We start from the raw sequence: 12,043 nt of genomic DNA, 5'->3' as shown, positions 1-12,043 counted from the left end.
GGGCCTCTCACTATTGTGGCCTCTCCCGTTGCAGAGCACAGGCTCCGGATGTGCAGGCTCAGCGGCCATACCTCACGGGCCCAGCTGCTCCGCAGCATGTGGGATCTTCCCGGACCAGGGCACGAACCCGTGTCCCCTGCATCGGCAGGCGGACTCTCAACCACTGTGCCACCAGGGAAGCCCCCTTGTCATTTCTTGCTTATACTTTTGCAGGAGCCTTTTAGGGGTCTTAGTTCCAATCTTGACCTCATATTTGCCACATTGCTTTCAGAGACATCTATTTGGAACAGATTCGATTATGGCATTCTGCTTCAGATCCCCTCTGAAGCTCAACCATAGACAATAGGTTAAGAATCCCTGACCTATAAGGTCCAGTCCAGACTCCTTGATATGGTGTATGAGGTCCTTAAGACTTGACCCACCTTATGTTCCTACCTCACCCTTTGTGTTCTAGTAAAATCAGATGACCTGTGTGGTTGCACGTTGTTTCTTGTCTCCATGCCTGTTCTTGCTTTCTCTCTAAATGGAACATCCTTTCTATCCTCTTTTTCGTAAAAGGTTTCTCTGACCCTTCACCCTCCCATGCTGGGCCAAGTATCTATAGAAGACACCACTTTTTCTCTAAAAAAATCTTTTAAAGCACAGGTATCTAAGACAGTTTTGAAAAGAAACAAGGTGGGTTGGGGTTACCAGATATCAAGACATAGTAGAAAACTAATAGTAATCTAAATGTTGTGATACTAGTGCAGGAGCAGACAAATAGATCAATGGCACAGAATAATAAACTCAGACACACATCAGTATATCTGTGAGAAACTGAATATGATAGAGGATACGTCACAAACCCATGGGGAAATTCATATTCTATGTTGTTATGGATACATATGTGATTATAGAAGTATAAAAAATAGATTGAAAGGACAATAGTAGTTGTTACACTGGGGATGAGGCGAGGTGGAAGAGGGCAGAGGTTAAAGGGGGTCTTAAATGGAAACTGTTTCCTCTACTCACAGCACTTCTACCACCAAATATGTTTTTCCCACACCAAACAATTCTCCAACTCTCCAGACACCAACTATGTCCTGCAGTTCAATTCTGCCACTAAGCTACGTGGAGTTAGTGCAGACACCACAGGTTAAGGGCTCAGTCATTCACAAGTAGTGGGGTCCCCAGGTTACCCACACTTTGCCTGACAGCTACAGATCCGTTCCCACGACCTCCTCCTCAGGTTTGCTGTGATGGCTCACATGACTGAACTCAGAGAAACTATTATTACTAGTTTATTATAAAGGATACCACTCAGGAACAGCCAAATGGAAGAGATACATAGGGCCCATCCCTGTATCAGCATCTCTTATGTGTTCCACCCAGAAGCTCTCTGAACCTCATTGTTTAGAGTTTTAATGGAGGTTCCATTATATAAGCATGATTAAATCATCAGCCATTCAATGATTAACCCAATCCCCAGCACCTCTCCCCTCCCAGGAGATCGGGAATGTGGGGCTAAAAGTTCCAGCCTTCTAATCAATCTGCCTTCGTCTTGTTCCTCTGGCAACCAGCTCCCAACCTGAAACTATCTAGGGGCCCACCAAGAATAACCTCATTAGCAAATAAAAAGATATATCACTCTGGAGATTCCCAAGGGTCTTAGAAGCTCTGTGCCAAGAACCTGGGACGAAGACCAATTATATATTTATTATATCACAATGTCACAGGTCTCTAATTTTTTATTTCTTTTAAAAATAAGATTTGAAGTAAGACGAAATGTTAGAGGTATTAATGTGGGTATTGGAAATGTGGCAGCATATAGCATTCTTAATGTTTTTCTCCTTTTTTTTCCCAATTTCTCAAAAAGTTGAGGGGAGAAAAAATAGTTTTGATAGCTTCCTATTATTTACTACAGTAGTTCTCAGCAGAAGTGGCACCCCCCACACACAACAGAGGTGAAAGTGTTTTGATTGTCACAATGATTGGGAAGCATCTCTGGCATCTGGTAGGTGGAGGCCAAGGATGCCAGAATTCTCACAATGTCTGGGATAGTCTTAAACAACATACTGTCCCAAGTCCTGCACAACTATCAAATGTCCCCATAAATATTCAAGTGAAAAAATTTATAATTAGCTGAGCCTATAACCTCACTCTTTTACCTATAAATATGAAGTATTTTTTGTACAGTTTTTACTGCACTCTGAATCCTCTAGGCATGCAATTACTGTATAAATGGAGGGGAGATTGTAGTGTAGTTTATTTAGAACTTTTGTTGACCATTTCAAAAAACCATGCCATTGATGGCAGAGTCTGTTCCTGGCATTTGAATCTCTGACAACACGATAGTATCAGTCCGCATTAGTAGCCACTGTATTCATGGTGAATGTACAGAAGTGCAAGCATCTGAGTGCTAGTATAACTATGCCCAATATTTATATGTGGAAATAATTTTATTATAAATTCTTCTTAAAACATATCCTTTATATTACTATTAGAACATTATGGTGATTTTTTAAAATTATGTGTACAGTAGATAAGTTAAATGTTAATTGCATTTAAGGATAGTAAAGGGAGTGTTACAAATATTTGTAACCACCTGGTTTAGAAATAGTCCATTCATATTTGGTCAACTTTTGCTATGGTGTTGAGGTGATGGTTAATTTTGTTTAAACTTGGCTAGGCTATGGTGCCCAGTTGTTTTGTCAAACATCAGTCTGCATGTTGCTTTGAAGGTATTTTTTAGGTGTAATTAACATATCAGCCAACTTGGAGTAAAGCACATTGTCCACCATAATATGGATGGGCCTCACCCCATCAGTTGAGGCCTTAAAAGCAAAGACAGAGTTCCCAAAGAAGGAATTCGGCATTAAGACTGTAACATAGAACCCCTACCTGAGTTTCCAGCCTGTGGATCTTGGACTGCAACAACTCTTACTTCCATTTTCAGCCTGCCGGCCTGCTCTAAATTTCAGACCTTCCAGTCCCTACAACCGTGTTAGCCAATTCCTTGAAATAAATCAGTCTCTCTTGCCCTCACTCTTATTCTCTAATGTATTGGTTCTGATTCTCTGGAGAACTCTAATAGAGTAGGTAATACGTAATATGCCAATATATATCCATCCAGTCTTACTCCCTGCCTAGGTTCAGTCCTTTCCTACCTCATTTACACTTGGAGCACCTACTGTCATTTCAAATAAGCTTGTTAAAACCTAAACTCAAGCAATTGTTCAGTATTTACTGAGCATGAACTATATTTAATAAAGAAGAATAGACTTATTTGCTGTCAAATTAAGGTGAAGGAATATAATAAGTTCATCAGTTATTACACTAAATAACAATAGACTGAATTCTCCCATTAAAAGACAAAATCTAATAGAGTGGGCTAAAAAAGCAAATCCAAATTATATATAGTTTCTAATAAACATACTCACTAATAAAGAGAAGTTGAAAATAGATGGGTAAGACATACCAGAAATGCAAACGAATGTAAAGCAAGAATGGTAATATTAAGAAAGGTTAACAAACACTAAATGGAATAAAGAGATCATCTGGTAATATAAAAAGACATAAATTATGAAGAAAGGGTGGTTATCATAAATTTGCAACAAACAAAGCAACAAAAAAAACTAAAGCAAAAATTCTTAGGAATACAGGAAAACAGGTTAAAAATACAATTATGGTGAGAGTCTATCATACTTTGTTCAGACTGAACAGCACTAGAAGAATAAAGGACTGAGAAGAAATGAATAATACAAACAACAACAACAATACAAACGTGTGTATATATAAGTATAGAATAGATCATCTGTGAGTATCTATAGTTCACTTATAAACACTGATTGACTATTTAAAACAATTTTTTAACAAATTTAAAAGTAGGAATTTTACAGATGGCAGGAATTTTACAGACTGTATTCTCTGATCACATCCAATAAAATTATAAATAATGATAATCTCAACTATGTGGAAATGAAATATTCCTGGGCAACCCTCAAATCAAAGAGAAAGACCAAAACTGAAATTTCTTACCTTCTTTAAAGCAATAAAACAAAGTATTTCATATAAAACTGCAGGACAGAGCCCAAGGTCATGTCAGGAAATGTATGCCCTTAAATGCCTTTGCAAGAGAAAAAAAAATGGTATTGGGCTTTTTATAGAGATGAGAACAACTGGCTACTGGGTCAAGGTCAAATTCCCTATCATGATATTTAATACCTCTTGTACTCCATAACAACCACCCCTTTCACAGCACTTTTAATACTTAAATAATACAGGGCAATCTCTCGTTAACGGCAATACAAGTTTGTATAGTCTTTTTCTATCAAAAATTTAAAGCGTCTATACCCTATTACCTAGTTATTTCACTGCTAGGACTCTTGCCCTTAGAAACAGTCACACAACTATACAATATATTCGTACAAGGTTATTATTTGCAGTATTATGTTAATAGTAAAGAACCTTAAATAAGCTCAAGAATTAGTTAATGAATAATGGTATACCCATAAAATGGAATGTTATCAGTCAAAACCAGCAGAATATGTATGGTATAATCTCATTTTTGTTTTAAAAGAAACACATTTGTATACATTTGGTTATCTGACAAGTGGTTCTAGAAGGCTATATACCAAACTGTTAATAATGATTAGGGTGAATGGAGATGTCATGTACTTAACATTTTTTTACCATGAGCATATATAGCTTTTATAACAAAAATATTTTTTGAGTTACAAACATATACAAAAGCTGAGGGAATTTAGAAATAAAACCCACATACTTATTCCTCAGTTTTAATTGTTTTGAACATATTGCTACACTTGCTTCAGCAGGTTTTTTGCTTTTTGTTTAAGAAAAAAAGATTGTGTTCATTTGTATCATATCTACTAGTTTGTAACTTCTTAAGGTCAGGACTCAATACATGAATATATTTTCAGTGGAAAATATTTTAAAATACAGATAAATAAAAGTGCCCCTTGTCACTCCGTCCCACCCCAACACCCCTTCCCATTTCCCTACTCAGAAATTGCCTGTGTTAACAGTTTGGTGTATTTTTTCTACCATTTTCAATGTGTTTACATGTACATAAAGAAATATATGTTGATTGAATTCTCTTTTTGCTGGTCTCTTCAGCTATTCAGAGGCCAGACTCAGGAGAGGACTAATGGGCAAAGCTTGAGACTCCATAGCTCTCCCCACCCTGTGTTAGTCAGGATCAGCTTTGGTAGCAGGGTTATAGCTTGTCCTAGGGACCCTATTGGAGAGAGAGGACAATGAAGGAAAGAGACCAGCCACAAGGAATACCTCCATAACTGCACGAGCCACAATTCCTTATAATAAATTATTACCAGCAAAGCCATGTTGCTGCTAGAAAGTTTTAGATTGTTTCCTAAAAGTCTTTCATAGAAGTCAGTTGAGCGAAAGCAGATCCCAAATCTACTTTTATAGGCTTAGGGCTTGTGGCTGAACTCTTTTCGGTGAGACCTGCCCTGTGAGAGACCTTGCTGAACTAGAAGAAAAAACAGAATTGTATGCCGACGGCTGAGATGAAGGTGGTACAGATAACCCTACTGTGTACTGCCCTATGCCAATTCATAGGCCCCTTTTTTAAAAAGCCATTTTCTTTACCTCTTAGGTTACATCCCAAGTCCTAGGAAGACCCTCTCTACAACTGCTTTTAGAAGACTCATCTTACTGCTTTACAACTTTGTGGCTCCCATGACCTACCAGCTAAAATTTAACTCTTTAGCCTGATAGTCAAGGTTCTTCACAATCTGGCCCCAAGCAACCTTCTTATTCTCATCTCCTGCCACTTTGATCCAACTGCAACAGATCAGAGTTCCCTGAAAATGCCACATACTTGTTTTTACATTTAAAAAGTGTTTTAAAATGATGAATTATTCCAAACTTATTGAAGAGCACCAGAAATAAAATTTCATACCAAATCCACACCCCCCACTCCACAAAGATAAGCACTATCCATCCTGCAGTTGCTGTATGTTTCTGTATGTTCACTACAGAAGTACCCTAAATATATTTTTGGGTTTAAAAAGTAATGTTAATTGCATCAAACGGGACATATTCTTTTGCAACTTGCCTTTTTCATTCAACATTATGTTTCTGATATTTATCCTTCACACTGGTTGATTTTATGTGTCGACTTGGCCACTGAAGGCCCAGACAGAAGGTTAAATAGTATTCCTGGTACATCTGAGAGGGTGTTTCTGGATGAGATTAATATTTGAATCTGTAGACTGAGTTAAGCAGATTGCCTTCCCCAATGGGGTTGGGCCTTATCCCATCCATTAACAGCCTGAATAGAACAAAAAGGTGGAGTAAGCTCATACAACTCAATGTAAAAAAACAACCCGATGGACAGAAGACCCGAATAGACATTTTTCCAAAGACACACAGATGGCCAACAGGCACATGATGCTCAACAGTGCTAATCATTAGGGAAATGCAAATCAAAACCACAATGAGATATCATCTCACACCTGTCAGAATGGCTATCATCAAAAAGTCCACAAATAACAAATGTTGGCAAGGATGTGGAGAAAAGGGAACCCTAGTACACTGTTGATGGGAATGTAAATTGGTGCAGCCATTATGGAAAACAGCATGGAGGTTCCTCAAAAAACTAAAAATGGAAATAACATATGATCCAACAATTCCACTCCTGGGTATATACCTGAAGAAAATGAAAACACTAATTCGAAAAGATACATGTACCCCAATGTTCATAGCATCATTATTTAAAGTAGCCAAGAGGGCCTCCCTGGTGGCGTGGTGGTTGAGAGTCCGCCTGCCGATGCAGGGGACACGGGTTTGTGCCCCGGTCCAGGAAGATCCCACATGCCGCGGAGCGGTTGGGCCCGTGAGCCATGGCCGCTGGGCCTGCGCGTCCGGAGCCTGTGCTCCGCAACGGGAGAGGCCACAACAGTGAGGGGCCCGGGTACAGCAAAAAAATAAATAAATAAAAAATAAAGTAGCCAAGATATGGAAGCAACTAATGTGTCCATCAACAGATGAATGGATAAAGAAAATGTGGTGTGTGTGTGTGTATATATCTATATATAGATATATACACACACACATATATATGTATAAAATGGAATATTACTCAGCCATGAAGAATGAAAATTTGCCACTTGCAACAACACAGATGGACTTGGAGGGTATTATGCTAAGTTAAATAAGGTAGAGAAAGACAAATACTCTATGTTGTCACTTATATGTGGAATCTAAAAAATATATACCTGAAGCTGATATAAATCAATAATAATTTAATTTTTAAAAAAAGATGGAGTGGGCTTCCCTGGTGGCGCAGTGGTTGAGAGTCCGCCTGCCGATGCAGGGGACACGGGTTCGTGCCCCAGTCCGGGAAGATCCCACATGCTGCGGAGCCTGCATGTCCAGAGCCTGTGCTCCGCAATGGGAGAGGCCACAGCAGTGAGAGGCCCGTGTACTGCAAAAAAAAAAAAAAAAAAAAAAAAAGATGGAGTAAGAGGGCAGTCTTTCTACTTGACTGTCTTTGAGCTGGACACTGGTCTTCTGCCTACGGAGTTGGACTGTGACTTATACCACCGGCTTTCCTGGTTGTCAGGCTCTTGGACTCAGATTGGAACTATACCATCAGCCTTCCTGGATCTCCAGCTTGCTGACTGCAGATCCTGAGATTTCTCAGCCTCCAAAACCATATGAACCAATTCCCTATAATACATTTTTTAAAAATCTATACATAAATATATATATGTCCTACTGGTTCAGACTAATCCATATTAATAGGAAAACTTAGCTCTTCATTTTAATTGATGTATAAGATTCCAATTACATGAGTAAATCAATTTATTCCATTCCTCTAGTGAAAGATCACTGAGTCTCTTCCGCTTTTTCCCTCTTATAAACAGCAATGCAATGAGTAACCTTGTACTAGTTTCTATAAAAGACTAATTACTAATATTTAGCTTTACTAGTTGTTAAGTTGCTTTTCCAAAGCAGTTATGTCAATGTCACTCTCACCAGCAACATTTCCTCATTCTGTTGGCGTCAAGGGGTTTCTATTCATTTTAATTTACGTATCATGGATTTCCAGTAAGGATGCTCACCTTTTTATTATCCATTGGCATATTCACCCTCTAGGAATTACCTATTCATATCCTTTGCTCCCTCCCCCTCTCCTTTTCTTGCTATTGGGTTGTCTTTGTCATTTTAAAAATTATTCATACTCTGGATACTTGTATTTTGTTAGTTATATGTGCTGCAGGTTTGAGGAAATCTTTTGGAACTTTATTTGGTGGCGGGGGGTGGTGGTAGTATAAGAATCCCACATTGTCTGCATCATCATGTACAGGTCTTTCCAGAGCAGTCCCATAGATAACTGATCTGAAATCAATTTTCCTGCAAGTTCTTACCTGGGGATGAGGTTGGAGGTTGTGATGTTTCCCAGACCACACAGGAAGTATACATTCAGGTTCTCAGATTCACATGAAGTGTGGGCCCAGAAATTGGGAAAATTCTCAAGAGCATCCTGACCCCACAAGCCCAAATATTCAAATTTCTTTGCTTTCTCCTTTTGCCAACTGTGTGAATTTTTGATAGTTTCCCCCTTTTGCTGTTGCTCTTTCTGGGTCCCAGCTTTAACTGGAGGTCTCAGTTCCAGCTTCCTGCATGGGGCCACAGTCTTTGTCTCTTGTCAGCATTAAAACCCAAGTCCTTAGGTTATATTCTCCTCTCCCTTCAGTAACTGCATCAGCTGTTTTGCCTTCTGCTCTAGTTTTCAATACCTTTGCGTCTTTTGTGTCCCTTTCTTGGAAGCTCAGCTGTGCATTAAAGAAAAAAAAAACCACCACAACTTTATCCACCATTCCTGGATGTTTGTCTCAGGTTATTTTAGTCTACATTAAGACAGAACTGAGAGCTTTCATATACTCCCATCTCTTCCAAACATAACACCTTCCTATTCCTGTTTTCCTGGCAAAGCTCTACTCATCTTTAATGGCCCAGCTCCACTTTCAAGTTTTCTCCCACCTTGCCAAGAATAATTTAGAATAGTTGTTATCACATTGTATCATTTTTTTCCCCTTTCCTAACTGCAGTCTGAGACCTCTGAAGTAGAAACCAGATCTTGTTCATCTTTGTGTCCCCAGCTTCTCTGCCACAGTGCCTATCATAAAGTAGGCACTAAATAAATATTTTATTGAACTGAAAATATCTTCCTGCAGGCATAGTGGACCTAAAGTCTGAAGAACTTGGTTTAAAATCAGCATACTAGGGCTTTCCTGGTGGCGCAGCGGTTGAGAGTCTGCCTGCCAATGCAGGGGACATGGGTTCGAGCCCTGGTCTGGGAAGGTCCCACATGCCGCGGAGCAACAAAGCCCGTGAGCCACAACTACTGAGCCTGTGCGTCTGGAGCCTGTGCTCTGAAACAAGAGGGGCCGCGACAGTGAAAGGCCCGCGCACCGCGATGAAGAGTGGCCCCCGCTCGCCACAACTAGAGAAAGCCTGCGCACAGAAACGAAGACCCAACACAGCCAAAAATAAATAAATAAATAAATAAAATTAAAAAAAAAAATCAGCATACTATCACCCACTAACCAAACTTATATGATTATTTTTAGGATTATGATAATGCGAAAGCTCATGATACATGATACACAATCTAAGATGTTCGTGTTTTTTGAACAACTTCTGAGACTCAGTTTTCTCACTGTGGCAGACTGAATTTTTCAAAGGTGTATGCAACCATACTTCCCATTCCCCATGCTCTTCTGCAGTGACCTCGCCACTGCTTCAAGAGGTAGAATCTATCTCACCACTCCCTCGTATCTAGGTGGTCCCTGTGACTACTTTGATCAACAGGATATAGTGGAAGTAATGTGTGCCAGTTCCAGTCAACATTCTCTTTTCTTTTTTTCTGACCACACCGCTCAGCTTGCAGGATCTTAGCTGCCCTACCAGGGACTGAACCTGGGCCACCAGGGAAAGCGCTGGCGGCCCTAACCACTGGACCGCCAGGGAATTCCATCAGTCAACATTCTTAATTGGCCTAGTGACTTCTGCTCCCTGCATCATGGAGTGCAACCACCTGAGCAAAGCCCAAGGCATGGAGAGGTCACGTTTAGGTACGTTAGTTGATAGCCCCGACAGAGTTCCCAGGGAACAGCCAGCATTAACTTCTAGCCAGACTAGTTAATCATCTTTGACATCCAGCTCAGGTGAGTCTTTAAACGACTCCATTCCCAGCTGCCATCTGACTGCAACTACATGAGATATTTCCAACTGGGCTCATTCAACCAACCAAACCATGAGAAATAATAAATTGTTCTTTCAAGCCACTACGTTTTCAGGTGGTTAGTTACATAGTAATAGACAATAGGAACATTCATTTATGGAATGGGGATAATAATGCCTACTTTTACAGAAGTGTTCTGAAGTTCACTTTTTGATGTTGTGAAATCATCTTCAAAGCAGTTAAGCACTACACAAACATGTTATCTTTTCAATAAATAATAAAGTTAAAACTCTTTTACATTCAACAGAGGAGAGGTAATGCCTTGCTTCTCTTACAAATATTCCTAGTTCTCGGGTAGGGATGATGGGTCTGCATCTAACCTGCTCTGCACTGACTTGGGCCTTCCTCTCAGGCATAAAACCTTCCCAGGCCATCTATAAAACTGGCCTCATGACAGTCTTGCTGCCCCCCGTTAGCACTATTATCTTCCGGCTCTGTATTCGAACTCCCTAGCAACCTCTCTCTCATCTCCCACTCCAGCTATATGCATACAGTTCCTCTTCAGAACAAGACCCTGTTCCTATAACTGACCCTAATCTCAATTCACTCATCCAAGGCTAACTCTAATCAGTCTATACCTCTGGCTAAATGCTTCTTCAACAACTATTCTTCCTCATATGAAGTCTTGGGAAGTGTTACAGTATAGTGGTTAAGAACAGAGACTCTGAGTTTGATTCTTTACTAGATGTTTGAATTTAGGCAAGTTAACCTATTTTGCTGTATTTTAATCATATGTAAAGTGCTTAATACAGTACCTGGCATGTAATAAAGAGCTATGTGTTAGCAATTATTACTTTAATTATTATACCACTTGGTTGCATCTTTTGTCAGATTAACTGGGCCAACTAATTCAGATTGTATTTACAAAGCAATTGTTCAAATTTCAAAAGGCAATATACATACCTTGTCTGACTTTCAAAAGCATTTTCATTCATATTTCATAATTACTAATTTATTCAACAATAAGGCAAATTGAGGAACTAAATGTAAGACCCTAGTCTTTTAGTCTTCCTGACTAGCTCTGAACAAATAACTATGTAAGACTTTTTAGAACTTAATTTTTCCATGCCCTATAGTAAGTCTTTTTAAATTCCAGCCACTCAGTAAGTTTAGTAGAGTCAATATCCCAATAATGTCAATGAACATCAAATGAGTATCTGATTCTTAGAACGATAACCTACTTCTTTCCATTTTTATCCATCTCCCTTACAATGAAGCACACCATATGTCTTAATGTACACAAGAGCATCTGGAAATATTTTGGTAATCTGAATATTCACTAAATGGAAAACTATTCTAAGAGATGAATACTACTATTAGTAATTTTGCCTTGACCTCAACTAGAGAAAAATCTAGATTAGGAAGACTGTTTCTCCATAGGCTAAAAGAGAAAACAGAACTAAAAGAGAAAACATCTGCTTAGACTCACTTATTGCAATCTTAAGATGTTAACTGCCAGTCTCTGTATTCAATAAAATGGGAAATACAGGAAATACTCAAGGTGTCTTAGCTCTTCACCCACAGCCTTTGTTGCTTTAGTAATATACATGCTTTCATCTGCTTAGTATTTTTTCTTATGGTCACTACACATGTTTATTTTTTCTTAAAATATAAAGCCCTAAAATGCAGGCACTCTCTTTCCAGCATGCACAGAAAGGAAAAACTTGGTGTCCAATGGCCTCTAGAATCAGAACTGAAAAAGTTTTTAATTAGATTATGGGTTCAGGGGACTGGGGACAGAGTCACTAAAGAGGTTGAGACAGCAGA

Source organism: Mesoplodon bidens (genome assembly GCF_964165515.1).
Source record: "Mesoplodon bidens genome assembly, chromosome: 11".
In the NCBI taxonomy this organism is placed as follows: domain Eukaryota; kingdom Metazoa; phylum Chordata; class Mammalia; order Artiodactyla; family Ziphiidae; genus Mesoplodon; species Mesoplodon bidens.
The sequence above is the reverse complement of the archived record's forward strand: the minus strand, read 5'-3'. Positions refer to the sequence as shown.